Source organism: Triturus cristatus, chromosome 1_2 (assembly GCF_964204655.1).
Source record: "Triturus cristatus chromosome 1_2, aTriCri1.1, whole genome shotgun sequence".
Taxonomy (NCBI): domain Eukaryota; kingdom Metazoa; phylum Chordata; class Amphibia; order Caudata; family Salamandridae; genus Triturus; species Triturus cristatus.
The window spans coordinates 558,726,065-558,739,817 of record NC_140580.1 but is presented as its reverse complement, the minus strand read 5'-3'; positions in this window follow the sequence as shown (position 1 = coordinate 558,739,817).

The window sequence follows — 13,753 nt, the reverse complement described above, 5'->3', positions numbered from 1 at the left end:
CTGACCCATGCATACAATGCCCTACACAACTGAGGACCCATTTACTTGAACCACTGCCTGAACTTCCATCAGCCCACCAGCCACCTCTAGTCTGCATCCCTTTGCCTAACTCTTACCATATGCATCTGACATAGCAGATGCAGAGGTCGCTCCTTCTCCTACCTAGCAGAGAAGCCATGGAACAAGCTACCCTTTCATCTATGGACCTCCTCATCTCTTCCAGAGTGCCAAAAGTCCCTGAAGGTCTGGCAATTCGGCTAATCACTGGACCCTGTCAGTGCCTGGATACCCTCCCGTGTGACAAGCAGCACTCTACAAATCTACTGATTGATTGATTGATTGATTGAATCAAAACTAAATACAACCAACGCTAATGAAATGCATTTTAAATGTTTAACATGTTTCCAATACAGACTTTAAAGTGGGAACCACAAAAAAACAATTTGAACAAGCGGGGAAAACACAGACATACTGCACAAACCAAGAGCAAAGCAGAAAAGAATAAATAGATTGTAAGTATGAAATGCAAAATTTTAGATATTATTAACTCTTTCCCTTATAACTCTCGTATACATGAGAGCGAGTTCCCCCGTGACTGCCTTTGTCTCGCAGATGAGGGGAGCGGCCACATTAAGAATACCGGCATGTTCTGACCAATGCCGACAGGTCTTCTACAGACACGCCTTCCACCAAGCGGCCAGGCAGTCTCATAGAAGGACACAGAAGACTCACATAACGGGCCCAATTAACTCTAATTAGTGCACCAATTAACCACGGCATCAGAGTATAAAAAACCCTCTGAGTCTCACCATTTACCATCAACGGGGAGACAGAGAGGACGCCTCTGGGAAGAACGGCTGGAAGCACTAAAGCCAGACAGTAAGAGTGTGTTTGAAGGAATGTTAGTGTGAGTTTGAATGGGTGGTCCACAGTATGGGATACCACCATGTCATGTTTGCCAAGCTGGGAGTCTTGCTCCTGGTTTTTTATATATGATGGTAACTAACTTTAGCTATCACTAGTGACTACATGTATTTCTCCTTCCAGAAAGCCTAAGTAGTTCCTTCCACCTCAGCCCTCCAATGGAGCGTGTAGGTTAGAAATACAGGGTAAGAGTTGGTTTGATACCGCTTTTTTGTGACTGTATGAGTACACGTTGCACATGTCACGTGTCTCATAAAGACCACACCACACCACACCACCACGTGCGCAATAGGTATGATGCAGGATGGATGGTCCAAGTATACAATTTGTTCACATACTCACACACTTTGGTTTGTATGTTTGCCTTTGCTCTTTCCTTTTTCTACAGAGTTACTCACAGTGGTACTATACCAAGAGGGAAATATTGATACTTTTTTTTAAACATCACAACCCCTTCCCCGTTCCAGAGACAGAATCTCCTTCCTTGACACTAGGTGTGAGGAGGTGAGTCCATAGGTAATAACCCATTTTGGTCCTGAAGAATGCTACGTACCCTTCGGGGACACATTAGCAGAAACATGTCGACCGCATTTCACACGGTGAAGGGAGAATAACATCCCACATCACCGTTCACTTAGTTTTTAACCACCATACATTTACCACTTGAATAAACATAGTATATGGACTAATGTAATGGTTTTTAAGTCACTTATCACTCCCCACCGGCCATCACTTAGATTTAGAAGTGCATCCCTGTCTCCAGGTGTATGCCCGCCCTCTATCAAACCAAGTTTTTAGAGGGCGAGGACAGCCGATGATGAAGCATGACACCGGGCGGTGTGTGAGGCCAGTCCGTAACTTTTTATGAGATGCCCCCACTGGCGCTGCATCTCGTTTGAACTCTGTAGGTAACTGTAGGAATTTAATCGAGGGGCAGCCCATTTTTGTGTATTCATAACATAAGTATGCCCTAAAATACCCAAACAAACTCACCAAATGCAAGAGATGCCTCCTACCAAAGTCTTACACGTCCAAAACAACCAAGAACTATACTGTTAGAGCCAAATGTTCATACGCTACTGCAATACACGCTACCACAAAAAACATACAACACCAAACTAAACTTGGCTTGGCAGTTTGGATTGGACCGTTCCCATGAGGCACAGGGTCAAGATTGATTTGCATATAGCTGTGTCTGAACTGGGGTGGCAAAGTGAGCTAAAGAACGATGATGGATTCAACCCAGATCTGCGACTGGGGGTGAGTGTCTGAAAAGCTTCAGCGCTCCGTCCATCATATCCTTGTGTTTGCTTTGTTTGCCCTAAGTTGTCAGGGTATGCCCAGATGTGGGTCTCTTGCTCACTTTGCCACTGGATTCAAGGTAGCCTGTCTGATGAGGGCTGTTAGCCCGAAACCGGTCCCAGGATGCTTGTTTCCGGTCCAAGGAAGACATGGCTTGGCAGTTTGGATTGGACTGTTCCCATGAGGCACAGGGTCAAGAATGATTTGCATATAGCTGTGTCTGAACTGGGGTGGCGAAGTGAGCTAAAGAACGATGATGGATTCAACGAAGATCTGTGACTGGGGATGAGTGTCTGAAAAGTTTCAGTGCTCCGTCCATCATCTCCTTGTGTAAACTTTAAATTACACCAGCGTAATTTGCAGAATTTCAATTTTGTATTACCCTTGCTGCTTGAAATTCTTGAAATCACGCCATTACACCACATTGAGTAATTACGAGCCATTTGCGGTAAAAATATCCTGCGTATGCACATAAACATCAGAACATGAGTGCCTGTTATTCACGGTGCTTTGTTAAAATGCTTTCTCGCACAAAAGATTGACACAAGGATGCATTTTGCACTAAAATACAGCACAAAATGATGAATTTGAATTTTGCATTTTGCGGAAATGTTTGAAAATTACACAAAAGCAAATTACACAAACTTTGCACACCCCTAGTTTTGAGCCTATGTGGGAAGTGTTTTCATGTTTTGTGTGTTGAACACCGGCGAGCAGCTATGTTGATAAGGGTTGCATTGCCTGATGGTGTGATTGGTGAGGATATAGATGTGCAAATTATAATCTTAACCACAATGAAAACATATAGGCAGCTACACAGCACAGGATGCTCAGTGTGTGTACAGCGAAAAAAAGAGAGGGGTGATCAGAGAAAGCCCAGTAATCAATATGGCACCATGCACCAGGTAGAGATGGTGTTGAATGAGTAAACAGATGCCAAAATAACTAGAATTGGAATTGGTGACAAGAATATGAGCAGTATGTGTGCACTTTTTAATTGTAAGGATACTACCCACTCCGTGACGAAGAAGTGGAAGAGCAATCAAGGGTGGCAATCTGAGCAGAAACTACACAAACTTTAAATGCTTTAGTGTCTAGTATGACTCATTGATGTCCTCAGAACAGGACGTTATCGGGCCATCCTCCGTACCGGAAAATAAAATGCTTCTGATGAAAACACCAGAACCATTTTCTTTTCAGACATCATGCTTGGGTTGCAAAGGAAACTCTCCCCTCATGTTCCTAATTTGACTTGGTTTGTTTTGCTGTAACACCAGTGCAAAGCACACTGATGTCACAGCAAAACGAGAGTGAAACCAGACTACGCTTATGGTGCAGTCTGCTTTTAGTTTAAATCTGTGCCCAGGAGGCCACGGATCACACAGGAGAGGCAGTGAGAGACATTGTCCTCTTTCCAGTGCAGTCTTTCCCTAGTGGGCCCCTGCTTGGGGATCATGCTGGACACGCGATCCCCGGCAGGCATCCACTCAACTTGACGGATCTCTGATTACAAGGTGAGAACCCCTTGGACATGGGACTGTGCTACCTCCGTACCCATGCATATCAGTCTTTTGGTCCCCATGGGAGGTGGATGAGGGTGTTTACCCCAAGCTGCCTCCCTGGAGCAGAAAGCACATTAGACACCAGGGAACCTGCAAGAAACTGCTCTTTTTGGGGTGGGGGAGAGCGGCCCGATGCGTATCGGTCTGTGTTCTCCCTATCCCTTTCACAACAGTCCTTTTGTTTCCCCTGGGTGGCGGATGGGGGCATTTATTACTAATCTAACCCCAAGGGGGCAGAAAGCCCACTAGGCACAAGGCATTCTGCAAGAAACTGTTTTTTTTTTTGGGGGGCTCTCCTGTGCATGGGCCTATGCTCCCCTAAACCCAGTAACAACAGTTTTGCTGGACCTTATGGGAAGGTGGATAGGGGTGTTCACCCCCAATTTACTCCCACTGGGGGCATATAGCCCTCTAGGTTCCAGGTAATGTGAAGGTATTTTTTATTTGGGGGGGTGTAGCCCCCATGGGCATGGTCCTGTGTTCCTTTGGTTTTTGCCATGGTCCTGTGTTTCTCATCAACCTGGCACAAGAGATTTTCTACTTAGCGGGTGTCTTGAACCAGTCTGCCCCCGGGGGAGGTAGAAAGCCTGCTTGGCACCAGGGAATGTGCAATACACTGTTTTTTAGGGGGAGGGGGAATAGCCCCTCTATGGCCATGGGTCTGGGCTTCCTCAACATAGGGCATAACAGGCTTTCTGCCACCCAAAGGGGGTGGCTACAGTTGTCTACCCCTACTATACCCTCTGTGTGGAAGAAAGACCTCTAAATGCCAGGGGATTCTAGTTGTACTTTTTTGGAGAAGAGCGCCCCCCCACCCCACCCCCATCAGCAAGGGCCTCTGTTTCCCCCCCCATAGAGGACATGGCATTCTTTTCACCGCCTCAGGAGGTGGATAGGAGATATGTATCCCAATCTTCCCCCTTGGGTGGCAGAAAGCTTTCTAGACGCCAGGGAATGGTGTTTTTACTGTTTTCTGGGAAGGTAGTGCCAACCCTGGGCATGGGCCTTGCTCCCTCCACCTTGGGCATAAGAGTCTTTCTGTCCTCTTGGAGGAGAATAAGGTGTGTTTACCCCCATTCTATCCCTGCGTTAGGGCAGATAGCCAACTTCACACCAGGGACAAAGGGACAAAAAAGTAGGGTTGTGGTCACCTGCCCACGCATTAGCCGGTGAACCTACCCCAGTATGGGGTCAACAGCTTTTCTGCCTCCCGGGAAACAAATTAGAGGAGAAAGTCAATCCACTGTACCACCAGGGAGAATATGATCAAAAAAGAAGAGGTGGACGGGCTGACCGCACAAACAAAAGGTGTGTGGCCAGGCCGTCCTTGTGTTAGACATATCCCCCACACCTAAAGCTTCAGAAAAGTTATGGCTCACCTGGGGCACAAAGTATCCCCATAGCAAGCCAGAGGAAATTTAGATTATTTTGATTGTAGCTTGGACCGGCAGAGTTGGGTTGGATGTCCGCTTACTTGGCTGCACTATTCGGGCACATGCTTGGTCGCCACCATAGGGAACCTACTAAATCCAGAATTTCTTTTAACTTACACATCCAGGAGAGTCAAGGGTGGTATGCCTTCTAGGCCACCCCTACCTCTTCTTATCCACAATGCCTTTGAAACCTCCAATGTAGGCAAATGTCACTAGCGTTAGGAAAATCAATCAAAACTCATCTCATCATTGATTCTCTCATTCTTTACATCTTTTTTAATTGAAGAACATTTTTTCGCATGAAGTTAAAAGAGAAATACCTATTTTTGATGAAGAAATAGATCATGCATAATAAAACATTCGTATTTTAAGAGCTCCTGACCCTGATAAAGCGATACTTGTAATTGTAAGGTTTGTGTAACACACATCGGCCAGTTGTGTTTTAGATGAAAAGATAAAGAATAAACAGAAAAAAACATGTATCAAAAGTCTAAATTGATGATTAATGACTTGAGGCTTGAAAATATTTCAAGAAAACTCGAACCAAACTGTCTTTTTGAAATTTGTGTAAATTGTGCTGGGGGGTTTAGCACTATTTTTTTTTTTTTTTTAAGTTCAAAAGATCTTTATTAGAGAAGTAAAGGTGTCAATACATAAGAAAGACTAAAGCATAACAGCAATATAATAAGTAGAATAAACATGTCTGTGGAAATAAACATGAAACTAAGAGATAACAAATAATTGAGGCTATATAACAGAAATCAGTACTGGAAATAATAAGCAATAAAATGAATTATGGAAAATGCAAAGGAACAAAAAAGGTCAATCAGGGAGGCTTGGGGACCTCCTGCTGAAAGGGAGGCAAATGAGACGAGCGCTTAGCGCAAATATCAAGGTACAAAGTCACAGGTGGCCAAAGGTCATGTCGTTTTTTAGCCAGACTAAGGGGATAGATAAGAACGGTATCTAGCCTGTGATTATGGCATATATTGTACCACCATGCTCTAAAAGAGATATTAGCAAAATTTTTCCAATTTACAGTAATTTGCTGGAATGCAACAGCTAGCAACAAGTCAACAATCTGCACATTAAAATCCACATCTGCCCAGCAGGAAGAGAGACTTCCTAAAAAAACATTGACAAAGGAAAAAGGAAATGCAGTGTGAAATATGGCATTAATCTGGGCCCAAACTTGTTTCCAAAAATTGTTCACAGCAGTACATGAAAAAAGCATGTGAAAAAGAGTAGCCTTGGGTGTCGAGCAGGACCAACAATGGTCAGGGATTAAAGGAAACCTCTTATTCAACATATGGGGTGAAAAAAGAAGTCTGTTATAAATAAAAAAAAGGATTTGCGTAAGGGAGGCAGCCCTGGATGATTTGCGAAGTTTGGTCCACACTTTATCCCAAAGAGAGGTGGGCCAAGAAATATCAAGATCAGATTCCCATTGTTCCTCTACCGTGGATTTTGGCCTGGGAGTGAGAGTCTTGTGAAATGAGCGGTAAATTAATGAGGCAGTATTATGAGTGCGAAGCAAGGAGTGAAGGCGTAGAGTGGGATTTGGAAGGATCGGGCTGGGCGGGAGAGTTGGAAAGTTGGATATAGGTGGACATTACTGCATTCTTGAGCGTGAGGTACTTGCGGGCAAAGGAGGAGGGGAGGCTGAAGTTATGGCAAAGAACAGAGAAAGGTAAGAAATCAGAGCCAGAAAAGAGGTGGGATACCCAGATCAGTCCTTTTTGTCTCCAAGATTTCCAATAAAAGGGCTTGTGATTAATGAGGATGCTATTGTTATACCAAATGGTGGTATTGAGAAAATCGGCTACAGAAGAAGGAGGGCTTGGGGAAGTGGAAAGAAGAAGCTTGGTGGTGAATTTGTGGATGGGAGTGGAAATGAGCTGGGGTTTGCGAGAAAATGAGAGATATTCAGCGAAAGTAAAGGGGGATAGAGAAAGACGCTCAATAACAAGCCATAAAGGGGGAGAATCAGCAGGCTCTCGCAACCAAAGGGAAGCTTGTCGTAGAAGGAAAGCTTTGTGGTAAGTGGGAAAATCTGGAAAATTGACCCCACCCTCTAGTTTGGGAAGTCGTAGTCTGTACAAGGACACACGCGCTTTTTTGCCTGACCAGAGGAAAGAAGAGAGAATAGTGTTGATTTTCCTAAAAAATTTAGCTGGAATAGGAATTGGAATGTTGGAAATAGTGTAAAGAACTATTGGGGAGAGCATCATTTTAATCGTGTCGAGGCGACCCCACCAGGAAAGGTAAAGTGGATGCCACCTGGAAGTAAGGTCAGACAGTCTCTGGGTACACTTGCTAAGACATAGTGAGACAGTGTCTGAAAGGGAGGGGGTAATATGCAAACCAAGATATTTGATATGCGAGGCATTCCAAGTGAAATTGGACGTAACGAAATCAGACTTGAAGGTGAATTTTGTGAGGGGTAAAATTTCACATTTGTCATTGTTCAATTTACAACCGGAAATTTGGGAGTACTCATGGACTTCAGTTAGAAATGCAGGAATGGAGATGGCAGGGTTGGAAATAAAGAGAAGGATGTCATCCGCATAGGCAGCAAGTTTAATGTTTGTTTGAGAACAGTGGAAACCGTGCAGATTAGGATTTTGGCGAAGTTTTGAGAGGAAGGGTTCTAAGGCCAGATTAAAAAGGAAAGGGGAAAGGGGACAGCCCTGACGAACTTCTCTACCTAAGTTGAAGAAAGAGGCGATTAGGCCATTAGCACAAACCGCCGCTCTGGGATTGGAATACAGGAAAGAAACAAAGGAAATAAAATTAGGACCAAACCCAAACCATCTGAGGGCAGAAAAAAGAAAAGTCCACTCTACTCTGTCAAACGCTTTTTCTGCGTCCAAAGCAATTGCTGCTAACGAATCTTGGAATCGTGAGGATTTGGACAGGACATTAAACAGAAGTCTGGTATTGTCTGTGATGAAACGACCTCTAACAAATCCAGATTGCTATGGGCCCAATAATTCAGGAAGAAAGGGGTCTAGTCTTATGGCAAGGGATTTAGCATATATCTTGTAATCAATATTGACTAAAGAGATTGGTCTATAATTCTTGCAATACTGGGTATCTTTTCCTTCTTTGGGTATTATGCATATGTGGGCGTCTGAGAAAGTGCCAGAGGAAGTACCACTAAGGACAAAAGAATCAATAAGAGAGTGTAATCTGGGTAGTAGTAATTTAGAGAATTGCAAATAAAATTCCACGGTAAATCCATCCGGACCCGGAGCCTTATCCTTCTTAAGTGACTGAAGCGCAGTGTATAGGTCGGAGCTGGAGATGGGTGTTTCAAGAGTGGATAAGTCAACAGGAAAATTGGGGGGAGCCTGAATGCTGGAGAAGAAGTTAGCAAGGGATTGGGGAGTAGGGTGAGTTTCAGAAGAGTAAAGTGTAGCATAAAAGCGGGAAAATTCTTCTAAAATATCAGCATCTGTGTGCCTTAAAACAGAATTAGCATCAAAAACAGACTCAATATTCAGTTTGTGTTGCTTAACTTTTAAATAATTGGCTAAAACCTTCCCCGCTCTGTTCTTACCCCCATAAAATTATGAGCTAGATTTCAACAGATATAACGAAGCATCATCAGTGGATTGTTTGTTAAATTGCATCTTAGCTTCAATAAGAGTAGTCAAACTTTCCTGCGAATGGGAGGTATAAAAGGAGTGCTCCAGTTTTTTAATCGTAAGGAGGAGATCACTAGTACACTTGCGAGCGGTTTTACGCTTTTTAGCCACAAAATCAATGATGAAACCCCTGGCTGCAGCTTTGTAAGCGTCCCAAATAACATGCTTGGGCACATCGGGCGTATCATTAATGGCAAAAAATTCTGTGGTAAATTCAACAAAGGAGGTAGTGAATTTGGGATCAAGAAGGAGAGTGTTATTAAAGCGCCATCGCTTTGGCCCAGTGGCCTTCGGTAAAACATCAATGTTAACCAAAACCGGGGCATGATCAGAGAACAAAATGGGGCCAATATCGGCGTGAGTGAGGGACTGAGAGATATGATGGGAAAGAAAAATATAATCAATGCGGGACTGGGATTGGTGGGATGGGGAGTAAAAAGTAAACTCTTTAGTAGTAGGATTGCATAAACGCCAGGCATCAACGAGTTTGTGCTGGGAAACTGCCTGAACAAACAACTTGTGAGACTTATTAGGGATATAGGATGCTTTGGAATGCCTATCCAGAAAGGGATCATGGGGTAAGTTGCAATCTCCTGCCATAATAAAATTATCATCAATGTATTCAGAAATACGGGAAGCCATTGTGCGCCAAAAGGCAGGGTCACCACCAGTAGGTGCGTAAATGTTGAAAAGGGAGATGGGAATACCCTTCGAGGAAAGTTTGACATACAACCATCTGCCCTCGGGATCGGACTCAGAAGACAAAAGAGAGTGAGAGAGAGATTTGCGAACTAACACAGCCACCCCATTTCTTTTACCATCCCCAGGGGCAGAGAAAACCTCACCAACCCAACCCCTTTTGAGCTTAGCAGCTTCAACATCAGACAAATGTGTTTCTTGCAAGAAGGCAATGTCTACATTCAATTTGGCTAGATGAGAAAGAATTTTTTGCCTCTTAATGGGAGAATGAAGACCTTTAACATTCCAGGATACAATACGCACTGACATTAAAGATTATTAAAAGAATAATACATAGAGGGAATAAAACATTGAGAGAAAGCCTCGTGAAAAATAAAAGACGTAGGAAAAAGAAAGAAAGAAAAAGAATAGAGAAGAAATGAAATGGACAGAAGCAGGAAGAGGAAGAGAAGACTGAGAAATGCTATAAAGATAGAGGAAAACCAAAGTGTTACTAAGATCAGTGAAACGAAAAGATAAAGTCCGGAGATAGTAATAATAAAGGTCCAATGAAAGAGAAAACAGAACATGCACAGAGAGACCAATGAAAAAATAAGATGAGAAAACGAACGGCCAAAAGGAGAGGAAAGTAAATATAAGTCATAGGAGAGGTGAAGTGACAAGGGAATGAAGTGTATAATGAGAATGAAGCATGACCGAGGGAGCCAATGAAAGGTGAGGAGAAAAGGGGAAAGAGAGAGAGAAGAGGAAAAAGGTCGTAAAAAAGGTAATGACACCAATAAACCTGAAGACATGAAGGGAAAAATCAAGATCAATAGAAATAGAACAAAAACAGACATATCATAAAGGATATGAGGAATACTTACAAGGGGTAAATTAGGAGAGGTACGGTCAGGAACAGGAACATGCAAAAACGTACGTGGAGACGAGGGGAGGGAGGTAGGGCCAACTGGAGAAGGCAGGACACTCGGGGTCAGCAAGACATCCGACCAGAGGAACAAGGCGGAACGCGGAACATTGAGCTACGAGGGAAGAAAAAGAACAAGGTTAGGCAACGGCAAACGACAGAGACATTATACAAGCAAAGGATGGGGCGGACCAAGAAACTATGACGTAAATAACAAACATTTCTGTAAAAAGTGTAAACTCATCAAGAACACACACAAGTCAAAGAGCATTTGAGTTAGAAAAATCAGCAACAACTGAAAACTGGAACAGCATAGTACAACTACGGAAAGAGTCACGGTGGAAGAGAAGAGGAAGACCCAGGGAGCTCCATGTCAGATTGGCTGCAAAAGTTCAGGAAACTTCGAAGTCGCGTAGGCTCCTCATATGTCGTGGTTTTATTATTGTAGGTGACTTTAAATAAGCAAGGGTGGAAGAGACCATATCGGGCACCAATGGAGCGAAGGTCAGGTCTCATGTCCAAAAAGGCCTTACGTCGGTTCGCAGTGGCTCTGGCGTAATCCTGCGCAAAGAACAGATTGGAACCCGACCATGTGAGACGAGGAGAGGCTCTGGCTGCTGAAAGAACTTTCAGCAGATCTGTATACTCCAGAAAATACATTATTACACCTCTGGGCTTCGCTGGCGTGGATAGAGAGGAGGAAGCTCTTCCAAGCCTGTGGGCGCGCTGGATATTGAGCGGTGGGTCTTCGGGTAAGTGTAAAAGCTTGGGAAGAAATGACTTGAAAAAATTGATGGGGTCACTCCCCTTGCATCCTTCCACCAGGCCGTAAAGGCGGAGATTGTTGCGCCTGTTTCGATTTTCCAAGTCCTCCATCTGCTTCTGGAGAGAGGAGACTTGCGCATGCAGATGGGTGACTTTGGCTGCAGAATCCTGAAGAGAAGAGACATCACGCTCCACTGACGACACTCTTTCATCCATTGAAGCCCAGTTGTCAGTAAGAACCTGCAACTTAGCGTTGGTTTCTTCCATAAAAGGGCGCAAGGCCCGTATCTCTTCAAGGAGTAACTCCATCGAGATGGTCGAAGAGGACTTGGGAGGCGAAGGTGGATCTTTTTTCAACCTCTTAAGCATCGTTTTTGCTGAAGGCTGTGAAGAGGCTTCCATATGTGACGTCATCTCACTGGGAGGTAGAGACTGGGAGGCTTCTAAATGGGCCAGTTCCGTGAAAAGCCTGGAATTCTTAATATAATTGCGCTTATGGACCTTGCTGGAACAATCAGCCATCGATTCGTCTATGAAGTGCAGGTTCACCGGGGACACACCGGAAGACTGGAAACGAAACAGGCACCTTGCGGGAGCAAAAGAGCGTGAAAAATAAAATTAAAATAAAAGAAAGGCAGCTAAAAAAAGTTGGCGAAAAAATATGCCAGGCCAGAAAGAACAAAAATACCAAGAGCCAGGAGAAGCAGAATAAAGTCTCAAAATGGCTGCCGGGCTTGAGGAGAAGAAGAAATGTCCATTAATTCATAAAAAAGCCGTACGAGTCAAGAAAAAGTCACCTGGAAATACTTGGCTGTGGCATCTGTGTCACCCATAGTGCTGTGATCAATGCAGGTCCGTGGAAACACCCAGGACTTCAAAGCGCGCTAGACGCGCTGCTGAGGTGATTTCAGGCATGCAGGAAACAAAATGGCGGTCGCGGCCGTTACAGAGCCGCGACCGGGACCAAAAGAGACAGCAGAGTCAGAGGGAAGACCATCACGGCGGCAGAAGAGGGCTCAGGACATGCCCGTCATCTTTAAACTGCCGAGGCTTCCCTTCAATGGTCGCGTGTGACGCGCGAAACCGCCGGTGAACCCTGGCTCGGACGGAGCTCTACTCCGGCGCCGCCATTCTCCTCGGGCGCCTAGCCACGCCCCCGGGGGGGGGGGTTTAGCACTATATCTGTTTCCATGGGTCTGATAGTCTTCTAAACGAGCCCCTGTCTTCCCCCTTGTTTATTCTATTTTGCAGACAAGCACCAGTCAATCATGCCCTAGCCGGGTCAAACCTCAGTGACCTTATCCAGACTGGTATCCTACACATGTGAAGGTAAAAGAAAAACGTGTGTGTTCGGTTGCTGCCCTGACAACCCTCTTCTGGTGGAACTTTATAACCTACAAAAGGGAATATGGTCTTGTTCTGAATAAAAATGTGTTCCTTATGCATAATAGCAAGTCTCCATGTGTATATAGAGAGATATATCCATGTTGAATAGCCCCTGGTTTAAAATGGCACATGATGGATGATGAACTCAGTTTCCACTGGCAGTATATGTGTATTGACTGCATTCCTGAAGCAAGCGGGTGGAGATCCAGATGCTGAAGTGAGGAGGATGGAGACAGGGTAAACATTAGAAAATGAGGATCTTTCACCAAGGGATTGCTGAATAGATTTTCCTGAGCATGTCACTTGGAAGGTAGAAGGGGAGAGTGGGTGAGTTAGCAGATTCTTCTGTTAAAGATGGGGAGGTTTCTAGTCAGGGCCTGTCCTCTATCTTTCCCCTGGTTGCTATATCTGTAAGGCTGATGACAGTCAGGTGCAGAGTCATCATACTCTATTGTGCCCATGTTTTTGATACTCCTGATTGGAGCCAGTCTTATCACTACCTGTTGTGAGAGATGTCGCCTTGCACAAAGGCTGCATCTGCATCACAGCCAGAACATGGAATTTGAAAAAGAAAATCCGCTTAAACTGGTTTAGGAACCTGAGACAGTAGGTCAACAGCCCCTGTTTGGAAAATAAGCGTAAAGGTGGGACACAAACTGCCCCACTTTGTTCCAGTTTCAAGCTACTTCACTGACCAAGGAAGGAAGTGCTCTGCAGAGTACTTGAACAGCTGTTGTGCACCAGGAAGGGTGACTGCATGACAGTTAGTTTTCCAGAGGTGAGGGAACATCACCTGAAGTCTGCACACATTACTGGAGAGTCTGCCTGGTGCCTGGAAACCATCTGGTCGATTTAGAGAGGGAACACGTTTGCCTGGACCTGCAGGACCACAGACAGTCCAGGAGAAGCCCAGTCATGTTTCCAGCATGTAGGCCACCTAGAAGGAACTGACTATCACTGGGAGTGCAATTGGCTCCAACTGCTATGGGAAAGGCTACCAAGTCTCCCAGCATGGCTTATGGTGCAAACTGCATGAGGAAACCTTGCAACTCCTATCACCTGAGTGCTGTCCAGCATCTCTGCATGGTATTGAGAGGACTGATGCTGCTGGTACTCATCTTGCGC